This window comes from Nematostella vectensis, chromosome 8 (assembly GCF_932526225.1).
Source record: "Nematostella vectensis chromosome 8, jaNemVect1.1, whole genome shotgun sequence".
In the NCBI taxonomy this organism is placed as follows: Eukaryota; Metazoa; Cnidaria; class Anthozoa; order Actiniaria; family Edwardsiidae; genus Nematostella; species Nematostella vectensis.
In genome coordinates, this window is record NC_064041.1 from 12164978 (window position 1) to 12183202 (window position 18225).

The 18225-nt window shown below is 46.9% G+C and overlaps 33 non-coding genes across 33 annotated transcripts; 11 read left to right on the plus strand and 22 right to left on the minus strand.

Moving 5' to 3' along the window:
• Positions 1 to 146: 146 nt before the first annotated feature.
• LOC125571257 lies at positions 147 to 312 on the minus strand. The gene has a single exon (XR_007313570.1). It is a non-coding gene; the product is annotated as a U1 spliceosomal RNA (small nuclear RNA).
• Positions 313 to 505: 193 nt separating this feature from the next.
• On the minus strand, positions 506 to 698 carry LOC125570662. Its single transcript, XR_007312987.1, has one exon. It is a non-coding gene; the product is annotated as a U2 spliceosomal RNA (small nuclear RNA).
• A 257-nt stretch (positions 699 to 955) lies between these two features.
• Positions 956 to 1074, plus strand: LOC125570915. The gene has a single exon (XR_007313224.1). It is a non-coding gene; the product is annotated as a 5S ribosomal RNA (ribosomal RNA).
• A 774-nt stretch (positions 1075 to 1848) lies between these two features.
• LOC125571258 lies at positions 1849 to 2014 on the minus strand. Its single transcript, XR_007313571.1, has one exon. It is a non-coding gene; the product is annotated as a U1 spliceosomal RNA (small nuclear RNA).
• Positions 2015 to 2207: 193 nt separating this feature from the next.
• Positions 2208 to 2400, minus strand: LOC125570664. Its single transcript, XR_007312989.1, has one exon. It is a non-coding gene; the product is annotated as a U2 spliceosomal RNA (small nuclear RNA).
• A 257-nt stretch (positions 2401 to 2657) lies between these two features.
• LOC125570916 lies at positions 2658 to 2776 on the plus strand. Its single transcript, XR_007313225.1, has one exon. It is a non-coding gene; the product is annotated as a 5S ribosomal RNA (ribosomal RNA).
• Positions 2777 to 3550: 774 nt separating this feature from the next.
• On the minus strand, positions 3551 to 3716 carry LOC125571259. The gene has a single exon (XR_007313573.1). It is a non-coding gene; the product is annotated as a U1 spliceosomal RNA (small nuclear RNA).
• Positions 3717 to 3909: 193 nt separating this feature from the next.
• LOC125570665 lies at positions 3910 to 4102 on the minus strand. Its single transcript, XR_007312990.1, has one exon. It is a non-coding gene; the product is annotated as a U2 spliceosomal RNA (small nuclear RNA).
• A 257-nt stretch (positions 4103 to 4359) lies between these two features.
• On the plus strand, positions 4360 to 4478 carry LOC125570917. Its single transcript, XR_007313226.1, has one exon. It is a non-coding gene; the product is annotated as a 5S ribosomal RNA (ribosomal RNA).
• A 774-nt stretch (positions 4479 to 5252) lies between these two features.
• LOC125571260 lies at positions 5253 to 5418 on the minus strand. Its single transcript, XR_007313574.1, has one exon. It is a non-coding gene; the product is annotated as a U1 spliceosomal RNA (small nuclear RNA).
• A 193-nt stretch (positions 5419 to 5611) lies between these two features.
• Positions 5612 to 5804, minus strand: LOC125570666. Its single transcript, XR_007312991.1, has one exon. It is a non-coding gene; the product is annotated as a U2 spliceosomal RNA (small nuclear RNA).
• Positions 5805 to 6061: 257 nt separating this feature from the next.
• On the plus strand, positions 6062 to 6180 carry LOC125570918. The gene has a single exon (XR_007313227.1). It is a non-coding gene; the product is annotated as a 5S ribosomal RNA (ribosomal RNA).
• A 774-nt stretch (positions 6181 to 6954) lies between these two features.
• LOC125571261 lies at positions 6955 to 7120 on the minus strand. Its single transcript, XR_007313575.1, has one exon. It is a non-coding gene; the product is annotated as a U1 spliceosomal RNA (small nuclear RNA).
• Positions 7121 to 7313: 193 nt separating this feature from the next.
• On the minus strand, positions 7314 to 7506 carry LOC125570667. The gene has a single exon (XR_007312992.1). It is a non-coding gene; the product is annotated as a U2 spliceosomal RNA (small nuclear RNA).
• A 257-nt stretch (positions 7507 to 7763) lies between these two features.
• On the plus strand, positions 7764 to 7882 carry LOC125570919. The gene has a single exon (XR_007313228.1). It is a non-coding gene; the product is annotated as a 5S ribosomal RNA (ribosomal RNA).
• Positions 7883 to 8656: 774 nt separating this feature from the next.
• Positions 8657 to 8822, minus strand: LOC125571262. Its single transcript, XR_007313576.1, has one exon. It is a non-coding gene; the product is annotated as a U1 spliceosomal RNA (small nuclear RNA).
• Positions 8823 to 9015: 193 nt separating this feature from the next.
• Positions 9016 to 9208, minus strand: LOC125570668. Its single transcript, XR_007312993.1, has one exon. It is a non-coding gene; the product is annotated as a U2 spliceosomal RNA (small nuclear RNA).
• Positions 9209 to 9465: 257 nt separating this feature from the next.
• On the plus strand, positions 9466 to 9584 carry LOC125570920. The gene has a single exon (XR_007313229.1). It is a non-coding gene; the product is annotated as a 5S ribosomal RNA (ribosomal RNA).
• A 774-nt stretch (positions 9585 to 10358) lies between these two features.
• On the minus strand, positions 10359 to 10524 carry LOC125571263. Its single transcript, XR_007313577.1, has one exon. It is a non-coding gene; the product is annotated as a U1 spliceosomal RNA (small nuclear RNA).
• Positions 10525 to 10717: 193 nt separating this feature from the next.
• On the minus strand, positions 10718 to 10909 carry LOC125570785. The gene has a single exon (XR_007313110.1). It is a non-coding gene; the product is annotated as a U2 spliceosomal RNA (small nuclear RNA).
• Positions 10910 to 11166: 257 nt separating this feature from the next.
• Positions 11167 to 11285, plus strand: LOC125570922. Its single transcript, XR_007313231.1, has one exon. It is a non-coding gene; the product is annotated as a 5S ribosomal RNA (ribosomal RNA).
• Positions 11286 to 12059: 774 nt separating this feature from the next.
• Positions 12060 to 12225, minus strand: LOC125571265. The gene has a single exon (XR_007313579.1). It is a non-coding gene; the product is annotated as a U1 spliceosomal RNA (small nuclear RNA).
• Positions 12226 to 12418: 193 nt separating this feature from the next.
• On the minus strand, positions 12419 to 12611 carry LOC125570669. Its single transcript, XR_007312994.1, has one exon. It is a non-coding gene; the product is annotated as a U2 spliceosomal RNA (small nuclear RNA).
• Positions 12612 to 12868: 257 nt separating this feature from the next.
• LOC125570923 lies at positions 12869 to 12987 on the plus strand. Its single transcript, XR_007313232.1, has one exon. It is a non-coding gene; the product is annotated as a 5S ribosomal RNA (ribosomal RNA).
• Positions 12988 to 13761: 774 nt separating this feature from the next.
• Positions 13762 to 13927, minus strand: LOC125571266. The gene has a single exon (XR_007313580.1). It is a non-coding gene; the product is annotated as a U1 spliceosomal RNA (small nuclear RNA).
• Positions 13928 to 14120: 193 nt separating this feature from the next.
• On the minus strand, positions 14121 to 14313 carry LOC125570670. Its single transcript, XR_007312995.1, has one exon. It is a non-coding gene; the product is annotated as a U2 spliceosomal RNA (small nuclear RNA).
• Positions 14314 to 14570: 257 nt separating this feature from the next.
• Positions 14571 to 14689, plus strand: LOC125570924. The gene has a single exon (XR_007313233.1). It is a non-coding gene; the product is annotated as a 5S ribosomal RNA (ribosomal RNA).
• A 774-nt stretch (positions 14690 to 15463) lies between these two features.
• On the minus strand, positions 15464 to 15629 carry LOC125571267. The gene has a single exon (XR_007313581.1). It is a non-coding gene; the product is annotated as a U1 spliceosomal RNA (small nuclear RNA).
• Positions 15630 to 15822: 193 nt separating this feature from the next.
• LOC125570671 lies at positions 15823 to 16015 on the minus strand. The gene has a single exon (XR_007312996.1). It is a non-coding gene; the product is annotated as a U2 spliceosomal RNA (small nuclear RNA).
• A 257-nt stretch (positions 16016 to 16272) lies between these two features.
• On the plus strand, positions 16273 to 16391 carry LOC125570925. Its single transcript, XR_007313234.1, has one exon. It is a non-coding gene; the product is annotated as a 5S ribosomal RNA (ribosomal RNA).
• A 774-nt stretch (positions 16392 to 17165) lies between these two features.
• Positions 17166 to 17331, minus strand: LOC125571268. Its single transcript, XR_007313582.1, has one exon. It is a non-coding gene; the product is annotated as a U1 spliceosomal RNA (small nuclear RNA).
• Positions 17332 to 17524: 193 nt separating this feature from the next.
• On the minus strand, positions 17525 to 17717 carry LOC125570672. The gene has a single exon (XR_007312997.1). It is a non-coding gene; the product is annotated as a U2 spliceosomal RNA (small nuclear RNA).
• Positions 17718 to 17974: 257 nt separating this feature from the next.
• Positions 17975 to 18093, plus strand: LOC125570926. The gene has a single exon (XR_007313235.1). It is a non-coding gene; the product is annotated as a 5S ribosomal RNA (ribosomal RNA).
• The last annotated feature ends 132 nt before the right edge of the window (positions 18094 to 18225 follow it).

The following is an 18225-nucleotide window of genomic DNA, read 5'->3' on the forward strand; positions in this document are numbered from 1 at the left end:
CACCATGACGGTAATGTGAGAGCAAGTTGTTCGCTATTAGAAGTTAGAAATTTTACAATAGTTGACTGATTACAAGCGGTGTGAAGTCCGTGCTTCACGAGTCGCTCGTTGTGATTGTGTTGTGATTACACTTGATTCGTATTGTTCGGGGACTAGCGCGAACGCAGGTCCCCACTACCAGAAATTATACGCTCGAGTTACCCACATTTGGGGTAATCGCAGGGGTCAACCCAATCGAAGTGCAATGAGAGGGCCTCACCCTGAGAGGACCGCCTTGGTGATCACGGTAAACCTCCCGCGTCAGGTAAGTATGAGTTTATTTGGCGTCCCTGTACACCGACTGTCCCCGGCTGATTTCATCCTCCATGTGGGAACGGTGCATCGCGGTGATTATGACCCGTCGTCTTAATGACGATCCTGTCTCTTATTGATCTCTCCCGCTATAGCTCGCATGAACAGCACGTAAATGATGCTCGAGGTGTTGCTTGAATGTGTCTTCCCGAAAGGGAAGGGGGCCGTACTCGGAGGTAGTGCAATACCGAGACAACCCGTGGCTGGGACGCAGCAAGCCGCTTATTCCACAGCCAGTTTCCAAAAATCAGTTTAATATATGAGCTACTCAATGAGCAGCGTATCAGATATTAAGCTGATAAGAACAGATACTACACTTGATCTTAGCCAAAAGGCCGAGAAGCGATGCAGAATCTGGCTCGGACTACAGGGAGCGTTTATCATTCTAGGCCTCCGCCATGTGGGTGACGGACTCGGTTTTAGGCCCTTCTGCCTCCTAAGATCACATGTGATGATCAGTCATGAACGTAGTGCTATCACGTACGAGCAGTATTCGCTTGATACAGCGTCTTTGCGAGTGCAATGAGACATTTTTACCGCGCTAGTGCGTGCGTACGTTCTCACCGCACCGCTATAAAAGTCTAAAATATCACCGAGATCTTTCGTCTACGGCCATACCATCGAGAAAACACCGGTTCTCGTCCGATCACCGAAGTTAAGCTCGATTGGGCGCGGTTAGTACTTGGATGGGTGACCGCCTGGGAATACCGCGTGCTGTAGGCATTTCTTTTTCATTTTTTTTCTAAACTATAAAGAAAAAGTTAGTGCAGGTTGGTCATTGTCTAAGCTAAAGAAATCCCTCAGTTGTATGCGTTCTCAACTCGATCTATAGACAATTCAGGCATACTCAGCGACCGTATTGTAATCAAAATCGCGGTCGTAAACGTTCGCAAACGTTCAGCAGATTCAAGTAGAGTCATAATATTACAAGCGATCAGATCAGTGGATTGTGAAAGCCTGTAAGAGCGTTAGTACTCGCATAGGAAATGTCTCTCAATGCAGTAAAATACTATGAGAGAAAGTGCGCAGTATTATCGCATTGGTCGCGCGTTTACACCGCGAGTGAACACGAACATTACTCAGCTAGCATCTCATACAAGCTGAGATGCCATTCATAGCGTAAACCTTGTCCAAATAAATGCTTTTCGAGATCATGTTTTCACTCACTATAATAAAGCGCGAAGGTTGCAAAGCAGCGCGCGTATTCCACTGTTCTATTTTAGTGACGAAACAGTCGCACTGAACTTTCATCGCCGGTTAGCAACAACTGATCAAAACACAGCTCACCTTCGCTCGTTTCATCGCAAAAACACCGCTAGAATGCAGACCAAACACGACTAAAGCCTCTGCCCACCATGACGGTAATGTGAGAGCAAGTTGTTCGCTATTAGAAGTTAGAAATTTTACAATAGTTGACTGATTACAAGCGGTGTGAAGTCCGTGCTTCACGAGTCGCTCGTTGTGATTGTGTTGTGATTACACTTGATTCGTATTGTTCGGGGACTAGCGCGAACGCAGGTCCCCACTACCAGAAATTATACGCTCGAGTTACCCACATTTGGGGTAATCGCAGGGGTCAACCCAATCGAAGTGCAATGAGAGGGCCTCACCCTGAGAGGACCGCCTTGGTGATCACGGTAAACCTCCCGCGTCAGGTAAGTATGAGTTTATTTGGCGTCCCTGTACACCGACTGTCCCCGGCTGATTTCATCCTCCATGTGGGAACGGTGCATCGCGGTGATTATGACCCGTCGTCTTAATGACGATCCTGTCTCTTATTGATCTCTCCCGCTATAGCTCGCATGAACAGCACGTAAATGATGCTCGAGGTGTTGCTTGAATGTGTCTTCCCGAAAGGGAAGGGGGCCGTACTCGGAGGTAGTGCAATACCGAGACAACCCGTGGCTGGGACGCAGCAAGCCGCTTATTCCACAGCCAGTTTCCAAAAATCAGTTTAATATATGAGCTACTCAATGAGCAGCGTATCAGATATTAAGCTGATAAGAACAGATACTACACTTGATCTTAGCCAAAAGGCCGAGAAGCGATGCAGAATCTGGCTCGGACTACAGGGAGCGTTTATCATTCTAGGCCTCCGCCATGTGGGTGACGGACTCGGTTTTAGGCCCTTCTGCCTCCTAAGATCACATGTGATGATCAGTCATGAACGTAGTGCTATCACGTACGAGCAGTATTCGCTTGATACAGCGTCTTTGCGAGTGCAATGAGACATTTTTACCGCGCTAGTGCGTGCGTACGTTCTCACCGCACCGCTATAAAAGTCTAAAATATCACCGAGATCTTTCGTCTACGGCCATACCATCGAGAAAACACCGGTTCTCGTCCGATCACCGAAGTTAAGCTCGATTGGGCGCGGTTAGTACTTGGATGGGTGACCGCCTGGGAATACCGCGTGCTGTAGGCATTTCTTTTTCATTTTTTTTCTAAACTATAAAGAAAAAGTTAGTGCAGGTTGGTCATTGTCTAAGCTAAAGAAATCCCTCAGTTGTATGCGTTCTCAACTCGATCTATAGACAATTCAGGCATACTCAGCGACCGTATTGTAATCAAAATCGCGGTCGTAAACGTTCGCAAACGTTCAGCAGATTCAAGTAGAGTCATAATATTACAAGCGATCAGATCAGTGGATTGTGAAAGCCTGTAAGAGCGTTAGTACTCGCATAGGAAATGTCTCTCAATGCAGTAAAATACTATGAGAGAAAGTGCGCAGTATTATCGCATTGGTCGCGCGTTTACACCGCGAGTGAACACGAACATTACTCAGCTAGCATCTCATACAAGCTGAGATGCCATTCATAGCGTAAACCTTGTCCAAATAAATGCTTTTCGAGATCATGTTTTCACTCACTATAATAAAGCGCGAAGGTTGCAAAGCAGCGCGCGTATTCCACTGTTCTATTTTAGTGACGAAACAGTCGCACTGAACTTTCATCGCCGGTTAGCAACAACTGATCAAAACACAGCTCACCTTCGCTCGTTTCATCGCAAAAACACCGCTAGAATGCAGACCAAACACGACTAAAGCCTCTGCCCACCATGACGGTAATGTGAGAGCAAGTTGTTCGCTATTAGAAGTTAGAAATTTTACAATAGTTGACTGATTACAAGCGGTGTGAAGTCCGTGCTTCACGAGTCGCTCGTTGTGATTGTGTTGTGATTACACTTGATTCGTATTGTTCGGGGACTAGCGCGAACGCAGGTCCCCACTACCAGAAATTATACGCTCGAGTTACCCACATTTGGGGTAATCGCAGGGGTCAACCCAATCGAAGTGCAATGAGAGGGCCTCACCCTGAGAGGACCGCCTTGGTGATCACGGTAAACCTCCCGCGTCAGGTAAGTATGAGTTTATTTGGCGTCCCTGTACACCGACTGTCCCCGGCTGATTTCATCCTCCATGTGGGAACGGTGCATCGCGGTGATTATGACCCGTCGTCTTAATGACGATCCTGTCTCTTATTGATCTCTCCCGCTATAGCTCGCATGAACAGCACGTAAATGATGCTCGAGGTGTTGCTTGAATGTGTCTTCCCGAAAGGGAAGGGGGCCGTACTCGGAGGTAGTGCAATACCGAGACAACCCGTGGCTGGGACGCAGCAAGCCGCTTATTCCACAGCCAGTTTCCAAAAATCAGTTTAATATATGAGCTACTCAATGAGCAGCGTATCAGATATTAAGCTGATAAGAACAGATACTACACTTGATCTTAGCCAAAAGGCCGAGAAGCGATGCAGAATCTGGCTCGGACTACAGGGAGCGTTTATCATTCTAGGCCTCCGCCATGTGGGTGACGGACTCGGTTTTAGGCCCTTCTGCCTCCTAAGATCACATGTGATGATCAGTCATGAACGTAGTGCTATCACGTACGAGCAGTATTCGCTTGATACAGCGTCTTTGCGAGTGCAATGAGACATTTTTACCGCGCTAGTGCGTGCGTACGTTCTCACCGCACCGCTATAAAAGTCTAAAATATCACCGAGATCTTTCGTCTACGGCCATACCATCGAGAAAACACCGGTTCTCGTCCGATCACCGAAGTTAAGCTCGATTGGGCGCGGTTAGTACTTGGATGGGTGACCGCCTGGGAATACCGCGTGCTGTAGGCATTTCTTTTTCATTTTTTTTCTAAACTATAAAGAAAAAGTTAGTGCAGGTTGGTCATTGTCTAAGCTAAAGAAATCCCTCAGTTGTATGCGTTCTCAACTCGATCTATAGACAATTCAGGCATACTCAGCGACCGTATTGTAATCAAAATCGCGGTCGTAAACGTTCGCAAACGTTCAGCAGATTCAAGTAGAGTCATAATATTACAAGCGATCAGATCAGTGGATTGTGAAAGCCTGTAAGAGCGTTAGTACTCGCATAGGAAATGTCTCTCAATGCAGTAAAATACTATGAGAGAAAGTGCGCAGTATTATCGCATTGGTCGCGCGTTTACACCGCGAGTGAACACGAACATTACTCAGCTAGCATCTCATACAAGCTGAGATGCCATTCATAGCGTAAACCTTGTCCAAATAAATGCTTTTCGAGATCATGTTTTCACTCACTATAATAAAGCGCGAAGGTTGCAAAGCAGCGCGCGTATTCCACTGTTCTATTTTAGTGACGAAACAGTCGCACTGAACTTTCATCGCCGGTTAGCAACAACTGATCAAAACACAGCTCACCTTCGCTCGTTTCATCGCAAAAACACCGCTAGAATGCAGACCAAACACGACTAAAGCCTCTGCCCACCATGACGGTAATGTGAGAGCAAGTTGTTCGCTATTAGAAGTTAGAAATTTTACAATAGTTGACTGATTACAAGCGGTGTGAAGTCCGTGCTTCACGAGTCGCTCGTTGTGATTGTGTTGTGATTACACTTGATTCGTATTGTTCGGGGACTAGCGCGAACGCAGGTCCCCACTACCAGAAATTATACGCTCGAGTTACCCACATTTGGGGTAATCGCAGGGGTCAACCCAATCGAAGTGCAATGAGAGGGCCTCACCCTGAGAGGACCGCCTTGGTGATCACGGTAAACCTCCCGCGTCAGGTAAGTATGAGTTTATTTGGCGTCCCTGTACACCGACTGTCCCCGGCTGATTTCATCCTCCATGTGGGAACGGTGCATCGCGGTGATTATGACCCGTCGTCTTAATGACGATCCTGTCTCTTATTGATCTCTCCCGCTATAGCTCGCATGAACAGCACGTAAATGATGCTCGAGGTGTTGCTTGAATGTGTCTTCCCGAAAGGGAAGGGGGCCGTACTCGGAGGTAGTGCAATACCGAGACAACCCGTGGCTGGGACGCAGCAAGCCGCTTATTCCACAGCCAGTTTCCAAAAATCAGTTTAATATATGAGCTACTCAATGAGCAGCGTATCAGATATTAAGCTGATAAGAACAGATACTACACTTGATCTTAGCCAAAAGGCCGAGAAGCGATGCAGAATCTGGCTCGGACTACAGGGAGCGTTTATCATTCTAGGCCTCCGCCATGTGGGTGACGGACTCGGTTTTAGGCCCTTCTGCCTCCTAAGATCACATGTGATGATCAGTCATGAACGTAGTGCTATCACGTACGAGCAGTATTCGCTTGATACAGCGTCTTTGCGAGTGCAATGAGACATTTTTACCGCGCTAGTGCGTGCGTACGTTCTCACCGCACCGCTATAAAAGTCTAAAATATCACCGAGATCTTTCGTCTACGGCCATACCATCGAGAAAACACCGGTTCTCGTCCGATCACCGAAGTTAAGCTCGATTGGGCGCGGTTAGTACTTGGATGGGTGACCGCCTGGGAATACCGCGTGCTGTAGGCATTTCTTTTTCATTTTTTTTCTAAACTATAAAGAAAAAGTTAGTGCAGGTTGGTCATTGTCTAAGCTAAAGAAATCCCTCAGTTGTATGCGTTCTCAACTCGATCTATAGACAATTCAGGCATACTCAGCGACCGTATTGTAATCAAAATCGCGGTCGTAAACGTTCGCAAACGTTCAGCAGATTCAAGTAGAGTCATAATATTACAAGCGATCAGATCAGTGGATTGTGAAAGCCTGTAAGAGCGTTAGTACTCGCATAGGAAATGTCTCTCAATGCAGTAAAATACTATGAGAGAAAGTGCGCAGTATTATCGCATTGGTCGCGCGTTTACACCGCGAGTGAACACGAACATTACTCAGCTAGCATCTCATACAAGCTGAGATGCCATTCATAGCGTAAACCTTGTCCAAATAAATGCTTTTCGAGATCATGTTTTCACTCACTATAATAAAGCGCGAAGGTTGCAAAGCAGCGCGCGTATTCCACTGTTCTATTTTAGTGACGAAACAGTCGCACTGAACTTTCATCGCCGGTTAGCAACAACTGATCAAAACACAGCTCACCTTCGCTCGTTTCATCGCAAAAACACCGCTAGAATGCAGACCAAACACGACTAAAGCCTCTGCCCACCATGACGGTAATGTGAGAGCAAGTTGTTCGCTATTAGAAGTTAGAAATTTTACAATAGTTGACTGATTACAAGCGGTGTGAAGTCCGTGCTTCACGAGTCGCTCGTTGTGATTGTGTTGTGATTACACTTGATTCGTATTGTTCGGGGACTAGCGCGAACGCAGGTCCCCACTACCAGAAATTATACGCTCGAGTTACCCACATTTGGGGTAATCGCAGGGGTCAACCCAATCGAAGTGCAATGAGAGGGCCTCACCCTGAGAGGACCGCCTTGGTGATCACGGTAAACCTCCCGCGTCAGGTAAGTATGAGTTTATTTGGCGTCCCTGTACACCGACTGTCCCCGGCTGATTTCATCCTCCATGTGGGAACGGTGCATCGCGGTGATTATGACCCGTCGTCTTAATGACGATCCTGTCTCTTATTGATCTCTCCCGCTATAGCTCGCATGAACAGCACGTAAATGATGCTCGAGGTGTTGCTTGAATGTGTCTTCCCGAAAGGGAAGGGGGCCGTACTCGGAGGTAGTGCAATACCGAGACAACCCGTGGCTGGGACGCAGCAAGCCGCTTATTCCACAGCCAGTTTCCAAAAATCAGTTTAATATATGAGCTACTCAATGAGCAGCGTATCAGATATTAAGCTGATAAGAACAGATACTACACTTGATCTTAGCCAAAAGGCCGAGAAGCGATGCAGAATCTGGCTCGGACTACAGGGAGCGTTTATCATTCTAGGCCTCCGCCATGTGGGTGACGGACTCGGTTTTAGGCCCTTCTGCCTCCTAAGATCACATGTGATGATCAGTCATGAACGTAGTGCTATCACGTACGAGCAGTATTCGCTTGATACAGCGTCTTTGCGAGTGCAATGAGACATTTTTACCGCGCTAGTGCGTGCGTACGTTCTCACCGCACCGCTATAAAAGTCTAAAATATCACCGAGATCTTTCGTCTACGGCCATACCATCGAGAAAACACCGGTTCTCGTCCGATCACCGAAGTTAAGCTCGATTGGGCGCGGTTAGTACTTGGATGGGTGACCGCCTGGGAATACCGCGTGCTGTAGGCATTTCTTTTTCATTTTTTTTCTAAACTATAAAGAAAAAGTTAGTGCAGGTTGGTCATTGTCTAAGCTAAAGAAATCCCTCAGTTGTATGCGTTCTCAACTCGATCTATAGACAATTCAGGCATACTCAGCGACCGTATTGTAATCAAAATCGCGGTCGTAAACGTTCGCAAACGTTCAGCAGATTCAAGTAGAGTCATAATATTACAAGCGATCAGATCAGTGGATTGTGAAAGCCTGTAAGAGCGTTAGTACTCGCATAGGAAATGTCTCTCAATGCAGTAAAATACTATGAGAGAAAGTGCGCAGTATTATCGCATTGGTCGCGCGTTTACACCGCGAGTGAACACGAACATTACTCAGCTAGCATCTCATACAAGCTGAGATGCCATTCATAGCGTAAACCTTGTCCAAATAAATGCTTTTCGAGATCATGTTTTCACTCACTATAATAAAGCGCGAAGGTTGCAAAGCAGCGCGCGTATTCCACTGTTCTATTTTAGTGACGAAACAGTCGCACTGAACTTTCATCGCCGGTTAGCAACAACTGATCAAAACACAGCTCACCTTCGCTCGTTTCATCGCAAAAACACCGCTAGAATGCAGACCAAACACGACTAAAGCCTCTGCCCACCATGACGGTAATGTGAGAGCAAGTTGTTCGCTATTAGAAGTTAGAAATTTTACAATAGTTGACTGATTACAAGCGGTGTGAAGTCCGTGCTTCACGAGTCGCTCGTTGTGATTGTGTTGTGATTACACTTGATTCGTATTGTTCGGGGACTAGCGCGAACGCAGGTCCCCACTACCAGAAATTATACGCTCGAGTTACCCACATTTGGGGTAATCGCAGGGGTCAACCCAATCGAAGTGCAATGAGAGGGCCTCACCCTGAGAGGACCGCCTTGGTGATCACGGTAAACCTCCCGCGTCAGGTAAGTATGAGTTTATTTGGCGTCCCTGTACACCGACTGTCCCCGGCTGATTTCATCCTCCATGTGGGAACGGTGCATCGCGGTGATTATGACCCGTCGTCTTAATGACGATCCTGTCTCTTATTGATCTCTCCCGCTATAGCTCGCATGAACAGCACGTAAATGATGCTCGAGGTGTTGCTTGAATGTGTCTTCCCGAAAGGGAAGGGGGCCGTACTCGGAGGTAGTGCAATACCGAGACAACCCGTGGCTGGGACGCAGCAAGCCGCTTATTCCACAGCCAGTTTCCAAAAATCAGTTTAATATATGAGCTACTCAATGAGCAGCGTATCAGATATTAAGCTGATAAGAACAGATACTACACTTGATCTTAGCCAAAAGGCCGAGAAGCGATGCAGAATCTGGCTCGGACTACAGGGAGCGTTTATCATTCTAGGCCTCCGCCATGTGGGTGACGGACTCGGTTTTAGGCCCTTCTGCCTCCTAAGATCACATGTGATGATCAGTCATGAACGTAGTGCTATCACGTACGAGCAGTATTCGCTTGATACAGCGTCTTTGCGAGTGCAATGAGACATTTTTACCGCGCTAGTGCGTGCGTACGTTCTCACCGCACCGCTATAAAAGTCTAAAATATCACCGAGATCTTTCGTCTACGGCCATACCATCGAGAAAACACCGGTTCTCGTCCGATCACCGAAGTTAAGCTCGATTGGGCGCGGTTAGTACTTGGATGGGTGACCGCCTGGGAATACCGCGTGCTGTAGGCATTTCTTTTTCATTTTTTTTCTAAACTATAAAGAAAAAGTTAGTGCAGGTTGGTCATTGTCTAAGCTAAAGAAATCCCTCAGTTGTATGCGTTCTCAACTCGATCTATAGACAATTCAGGCATACTCAGCGACCGTATTGTAATCAAAATCGCGGTCGTAAACGTTCGCAAACGTTCAGCAGATTCAAGTAGAGTCATAATATTACAAGCGATCAGATCAGTGGATTGTGAAAGCCTGTAAGAGCGTTAGTACTCGCATAGGAAATGTCTCTCAATGCAGTAAAATACTATGAGAGAAAGTGCGCAGTATTATCGCATTGGTCGCGCGTTTACACCGCGAGTGAACACGAACATTACTCAGCTAGCATCTCATACAAGCTGAGATGCCATTCATAGCGTAAACCTTGTCCAAATAAATGCTTTTCGAGATCATGTTTTCACTCACTATAATAAAGCGCGAAGGTTGCAAAGCAGCGCGCGTATTCCACTGTTCTATTTTAGTGACGAAACAGTCGCACTGAACTTTCATCGCCGGTTAGCAACAACTGATCAAAACACAGCTCACCTTCGCTCGTTTCATCGCAAAAACACCGCTAGAATGCAGACCAAACACGACTAAAGCCTCTGCCCACCATGACGGTAATGTGAGAGCAAGTTGTTCGCTATTAGAAGTTAGAAATTTTACAATAGTTGACTGATTACAAGCGGTGTGAAGTCCGTGCTTCACGAGTCGCTCGTTGTGATTGTGTTGTGATTACACTTGATTCGTATTGTTCGGGGACTAGCGCGAACGCAGGTCCCCACTACCAGAAATTATACGCTCGAGTTACCCACATTTGGGGTAATCGCAGGGGTCAACCCAATCGAAGTGCAATGAGAGGGCCTCACCCTGAGAGGACCGCCTTGGTGATCACGGTAAACCTCCCGCGTCAGGTAAGTATGAGTTTATTTGGCGTCCCTGTACACCGACTGTCCCCGGCTGATTTCATCCTCCATGTGGGAACGGTGCATCGCGGTGATTATGACCCGTCGTCTTAATGACGATCCTGTCTCTTATTGATCTCTCCCGCTATAGCTCGCATGAACAGCACGTAAATGATGCTCGAGGTGTTGCTTGAATGTGTCTTCCCGAAAGGGAAGGGGGCCGTACTCGGAGGTAGTGCAATACCGAGACAACCCGTGGCTGGGACGCAGCAAGCCGCTTATTCCACAGCCAGTTTCCAAAAATCAGTTTAATATATGAGCTACTCAATGAGCGCGTATCAGATATTAAGCTGATAAGAACAGATACTACACTTGATCTTAGCCAAAAGGCCGAGAAGCGATGCAGAATCTGGCTCGGACTACAGGGAGCGTTTATCATTCTAGGCCTCCGCCATGTGGGTGACGGACTCGGTTTTAGGCCCTTCTGCCTCCTAAGATCACATGTGATGATCAGTCATGAACGTAGTGCTATCACGTACGAGCAGTATTCGCTTGATACAGCGTCTTTGCGAGTGCAATGAGACATTTTTACCGCGCTAGTGCGTGCGTACGTTCTCACCGCACCGCTATAAAAGTCTAAAATATCACCGAGATCTTTCGTCTACGGCCATACCATCGAGAAAACACCGGTTCTCGTCCGATCACCGAAGTTAAGCTCGATTGGGCGCGGTTAGTACTTGGATGGGTGACCGCCTGGGAATACCGCGTGCTGTAGGCATTTCTTTTTCATTTTTTTTCTAAACTATAAAGAAAAAGTTAGTGCAGGTTGGTCATTGTCTAAGCTAAAGAAATCCCTCAGTTGTATGCGTTCTCAACTCGATCTATAGACAATTCAGGCATACTCAGCGACCGTATTGTAATCAAAATCGCGGTCGTAAACGTTCGCAAACGTTCAGCAGATTCAAGTAGAGTCATAATATTACAAGCGATCAGATCAGTGGATTGTGAAAGCCTGTAAGAGCGTTAGTACTCGCATAGGAAATGTCTCTCAATGCAGTAAAATACTATGAGAGAAAGTGCGCAGTATTATCGCATTGGTCGCGCGTTTACACCGCGAGTGAACACGAACATTACTCAGCTAGCATCTCATACAAGCTGAGATGCCATTCATAGCGTAAACCTTGTCCAAATAAATGCTTTTCGAGATCATGTTTTCACTCACTATAATAAAGCGCGAAGGTTGCAAAGCAGCGCGCGTATTCCACTGTTCTATTTTAGTGACGAAACAGTCGCACTGAACTTTCATCGCCGGTTAGCAACAACTGATCAAAACACAGCTCACCTTCGCTCGTTTCATCGCAAAAACACCGCTAGAATGCAGACCAAACACGACTAAAGCCTCTGCCCACCATGACGGTAATGTGAGAGCAAGTTGTTCGCTATTAGAAGTTAGAAATTTTACAATAGTTGACTGATTACAAGCGGTGTGAAGTCCGTGCTTCACGAGTCGCTCGTTGTGATTGTGTTGTGATTACACTTGATTCGTATTGTTCGGGGACTAGCGCGAACGCAGGTCCCCACTACCAGAAATTATACGCTCGAGTTACCCACATTTGGGGTAATCGCAGGGGTCAACCCAATCGAAGTGCAATGAGAGGGCCTCACCCTGAGAGGACCGCCTTGGTGATCACGGTAAACCTCCCGCGTCAGGTAAGTATGAGTTTATTTGGCGTCCCTGTACACCGACTGTCCCCGGCTGATTTCATCCTCCATGTGGGAACGGTGCATCGCGGTGATTATGACCCGTCGTCTTAATGACGATCCTGTCTCTTATTGATCTCTCCCGCTATAGCTCGCATGAACAGCACGTAAATGATGCTCGAGGTGTTGCTTGAATGTGTCTTCCCGAAAGGGAAGGGGGCCGTACTCGGAGGTAGTGCAATACCGAGACAACCCGTGGCTGGGACGCAGCAAGCCGCTTATTCCACAGCCAGTTTCCAAAAATCAGTTTAATATATGAGCTACTCAATGAGCAGCGTATCAGATATTAAGCTGATAAGAACAGATACTACACTTGATCTTAGCCAAAAGGCCGAGAAGCGATGCAGAATCTGGCTCGGACTACAGGGAGCGTTTATCATTCTAGGCCTCCGCCATGTGGGTGACGGACTCGGTTTTAGGCCCTTCTGCCTCCTAAGATCACATGTGATGATCAGTCATGAACGTAGTGCTATCACGTACGAGCAGTATTCGCTTGATACAGCGTCTTTGCGAGTGCAATGAGACATTTTTACCGCGCTAGTGCGTGCGTACGTTCTCACCGCACCGCTATAAAAGTCTAAAATATCACCGAGATCTTTCGTCTACGGCCATACCATCGAGAAAACACCGGTTCTCGTCCGATCACCGAAGTTAAGCTCGATTGGGCGCGGTTAGTACTTGGATGGGTGACCGCCTGGGAATACCGCGTGCTGTAGGCATTTCTTTTTCATTTTTTTTCTAAACTATAAAGAAAAAGTTAGTGCAGGTTGGTCATTGTCTAAGCTAAAGAAATCCCTCAGTTGTATGCGTTCTCAACTCGATCTATAGACAATTCAGGCATACTCAGCGACCGTATTGTAATCAAAATCGCGGTCGTAAACGTTCGCAAACGTTCAGCAGATTCAAGTAGAGTCATAATATTACAAGCGATCAGATCAGTGGATTGTGAAAGCCTGTAAGAGCGTTAGTACTCGCATAGGAAATGTCTCTCAATGCAGTAAAATACTATGAGAGAAAGTGCGCAGTATTATCGCATTGGTCGCGCGTTTACACCGCGAGTGAACACGAACATTACTCAGCTAGCATCTCATACAAGCTGAGATGCCATTCATAGCGTAAACCTTGTCCAAATAAATGCTTTTCGAGATCATGTTTTCACTCACTATAATAAAGCGCGAAGGTTGCAAAGCAGCGCGCGTATTCCACTGTTCTATTTTAGTGACGAAACAGTCGCACTGAACTTTCATCGCCGGTTAGCAACAACTGATCAAAACACAGCTCACCTTCGCTCGTTTCATCGCAAAAACACCGCTAGAATGCAGACCAAACACGACTAAAGCCTCTGCCCACCATGACGGTAATGTGAGAGCAAGTTGTTCGCTATTAGAAGTTAGAAATTTTACAATAGTTGACTGATTACAAGCGGTGTGAAGTCCGTGCTTCACGAGTCGCTCGTTGTGATTGTGTTGTGATTACACTTGATTCGTATTGTTCGGGGACTAGCGCGAACGCAGGTCCCCACTACCAGAAATTATACGCTCGAGTTACCCACATTTGGGGTAATCGCAGGGGTCAACCCAATCGAAGTGCAATGAGAGGGCCTCACCCTGAGAGGACCGCCTTGGTGATCACGGTAAACCTCCCGCGTCAGGTAAGTATGAGTTTATTTGGCGTCCCTGTACACCGACTGTCCCCGGCTGATTTCATCCTCCATGTGGGAACGGTGCATCGCGGTGATTATGACCCGTCGTCTTAATGACGATCCTGTCTCTTATTGATCTCTCCCGCTATAGCTCGCATGAACAGCACGTAAATGATGCTCGAGGTGTTGCTTGAATGTGTCTTCCCGAAAGGGAAGGGGGCCGTACTCGGAGGTAGTGCAATACCGAGACAACCCGTGGCTGGGACGCAGCAAGCCGCTTATTCCACAGCCAGTTTCCAAAAATCAGTTTAATATATGAGCTACTCAATGAGCAGCGTATCAGATATTAAGCTGATAAGAACAGATACTACACTTGATCTTAGCCAAAAGGCCGAGAAGCGATGCAGAATCTGGCTCGGACTACAGGGAGCGTTTATCATTCTAGGCCTCCGCCATGTGGGTGACGGACTCGGTTTTAGGCCCTTCTGCCTCCTAAGATCACATGTGATGATCAGTCATGAACGTAGTGCTATCACGTACGAGCAGTATTCGCTTGATACAGCGTCTTTGCGAGTGCAATGAGACATTTTTACCGCGCTAGTGCGTGCGTACGTTCTCACCGCACCGCTATAAAAGTCTAAAATATCACCGAGATCTTTCGTCTACGGCCATACCATCGAGAAAACACCGGTTCTCGTCCGATCACCGAAGTTAAGCTCGATTGGGCGCGGTTAGTACTTGGATGGGTGACCGCCTGGGAATACCGCGTGCTGTAGGCATTTCTTTTTCATTTTTTTTCTAAACTATAAAGAAAAAGTTAGTGCAGGTTGGTCATTGTCTAAGCTAAAGAAATCCCTCAGTTGTATGCGTTCTCAACTCGATCTATAGACAATTCAGGCATACTCAGCGACCGTATTGTAATCAAAATCGCGGTCGTAAACGTTCGCAAACGTTCAGCAGATTCAAGTAGAGTCATAATATTACAAGCGATCAGATCAGTGGATTGTGAAAGCCTGTAAGAGCGTTAGTACTCGCATAGGAAATGTCTCTCAATGCAGTAAAATACTATGAGAGAAAGTGCGCAGTATTATCGCATTGGTCGCGCGTTTACACCGCGAGTGAACACGAACATTACTCAGCTAGCATCTCATACAAGCTGAGATGCCATTCATAGCGTAAACCTTGTCCAAATAAATGCTTTTCGAGATCATGTTTTCACTCACTATAATAAAGCGCGAAGGTTGCAAAGCAGCGCGCGTATTCCACTGTTCTATTTTAGTGACGAAACAGTCGCACTGAACTTTCATCGCCGGTTAGCAACAACTGATCAAAACACAGCTCACCTTCGCTCGTTTCATCGCAAAAACACCGCTAGAATGCAGACCAAACACGACTAAAGCCTCTGCCCACCATGACGGTAATGTGAGAGCAAGTTGTTCGCTATTAGAAGTTAGAAATTTTACAATAGTTGACTGATTACAAGCGGTGTGAAGTCCGTGCTTCACGAGTCGCTCGTTGTGATTGTGTTGTGATTACACTTGATTCGTATTGTTCGGGGACTAGCGCGAACGCAGGTCCCCACTACCAGAAATTATACGCTCGAGTTACCCACATTTGGGGTAATCGCAGGGGTCAACCCAATCGAAGTGCAATGAGAGGGCCTCACCCTGAGAGGACCGCCTTGGTGATCACGGTAAACCTCCCGCGTCAGGTAAGTATGAGTTTATTTGGCGTCCCTGTACACCGACTGTCCCCGGCTGATTTCATCCTCCATGTGGGAACGGTGCATCGCGGTGATTATGACCCGTCGTCTTAATGACGATCCTGTCTCTTATTGATCTCTCCCGCTATAGCTCGCATGAACAGCACGTAAATGATGCTCGAGGTGTTGCTTGAATGTGTCTTCCCGAAAGGGAAGGGGGCCGTACTCGGAGGTAGTGCAATACCGAGACAACCCGTGGCTGGGACGCAGCAAGCCGCTTATTCCACAGCCAGTTTCCAAAAATCAGTTTAATATATGAGCTACTCAATGAGCAGCGTATCAGATATTAAGCTGATAAGAACAGATACTACACTTGATCTTAGCCAAAAGGCCGAGAAGCGATGCAGAATCTGGCTCGGACTACAGGGAGCGTTTATCATTCTAGGCCTCCGCCATGTGGGTGACGGACTCGGTTTTAGGCCCTTCTGCCTCCTAAGATCACATGTGATGATCAGTCATGAACGTAGTGCTATCACGTACGAGCAGTATTCGCTTGATACAGCGTCTTTGCGAGTGCAATGAGACATTTTTACCGCGCTAGTGCGTGCGTACGTTCTCACCGCACCGCTATAAAAGTCTAAAATATCACCGAGATCTTTCGTCTACGGCCATACCATCGAGAAAACACCGGTTCTCGTCCGATCACCGAAGTTAAGCTCGATTGGGCGCGGTTAGTACTTGGATGGGTGACCGCCTGGGAATACCGCGTGCTGTAGGCATTTCTTTTTCATTTTTTTTCTAAACTATAAAGAAAAAGTTAGTGCAGGTTGGTCATTGTCTAAGCTAAAGAAATCCCTCAGTTGTATGCGTTCTCAACTCGATCTATAGACAATTCAGGCATACTCAGCGACCGTATTGTAATCAAAATCGCGGTCGTAAACGTTCGCAAACGTTCAGCAGATTCAAGTAGAGTCATAATATTACAAGCGATCAGATCAGTGGATTGTGAAAGCCTGTAAGAGCGTTAGTACTCGCATAGGAAATGTCTCTCAATGCAGTAAAATACTATGAGAGAAAGTGCGCAGTATTATCGCATTGGTCGCGCGTTTACACCGCGAGTGAACACGAACATTACTCAGCTAGCATCTCATACAAGCTGAGATGCCATTCATAGCGTAAACCTTGTCCAAATAAATGCTTTTCGAGATCATGTTTTCACTCACTATAATAAAGCGCGAAGGTTGCAAAGCAGCGCGCGTATTCCACTGTTCTATTTTAGTGACGAAACAGTCGCACTGAACTTTCATCGCCGGTTAGCAACAACTGATCAAAACACAGCTCACCTTCGCTCGTTTCATCGCAAAAACACCGCTAGAATGCAGACCAAACACGACTAAAGCCTCTGCCCACCATGACGGTAATGTGAGAGCAAGTTGTTCGCTATTAGAAGTTAGAAATTTTACAATAGTTGACTGATTACAAGCGGTGTGAAGTCCGTGCTTCACGAGTCGCTCGTTGTGATTGTGTTGTGATTACACTTGATTCGTATTGTTCGGGGACTAGCGCGAACGCAGGTCCCCACTACCAGAAATTATACGCTCGAGTTACCCACATTTGGGGTAATCGCAGGGGTCAACCCAATCGAAGTGCAATGAGAGGGCCTCACCCTGAGAGGACCGCCTTGGTGATCACGGTAAACCTCCCGCGTCAGGTAAGTATGAGTTTATTTGGCGTCCCTGTACACCGACTGTCCCCGGCTGATTTCATCCTCCATGTGGGAACGGTGCATCGCGGTGATTATGACCCGTCGTCTTAATGACGATCCTGTCTCTTATTGATCTCTCCCGCTATAGCTCGCATGAACAGCACGTAAATGATGCTCGAGGTGTTGCTTGAATGTGTCTTCCCGAAAGGGAAGGGGGCCGTACTCGGAGGTAGTGCAATACCGAGACAACCCGTGGCTGGGACGCAGCAAGCCGCTTATTCCACAGCCAGTTTCCAAAAATCAGTTTAATATATGAGCTACTCAATGAGCAGCGTATCAGATATTAAGCTGATAAGAACAGATACTACACTTGATCTTAGCCAAAAGGCCGAGAAGCGATGCAGAATCTGGCTCGGACTACAGGGAGCGTTTATCATTCTAGGCCTCCGCCATGTGGGTGACGGACTCGGTTTTAGGCCCTTCTGCCTCCTAAGATCACATGTGATGATCAGTCATGAACGTAGTGCTATCACGTACGAGCAGTATTCGCTTGATACAGCGTCTTTGCGAGTGCAATGAGACATTTTTACCGCGCTAGTGCGTGCGTACGTTCTCACCGCACCGCTATAAAAGTCTAAAATATCACCGAGATCTTTCGTCTACGGCCATACCATCGAGAAAACACCGGTTCTCGTCCGATCACCGAAGTTAAGCTCGATTGGGCGCGGTTAGTACTTGGATGGGTGACCGCCTGGGAATACCGCGTGCTGTAGGCATTTCTTTTTCATTTTTTTTCTAAACTATAAAGAAAAAGTTAGTGCAGGTTGGTCATTGTCTAAGCTAAAGAAATCCCTCAGTTGTATGCGTTCTCAACTCGATCTATAGACAATTCAGGCATACTCAGCGAC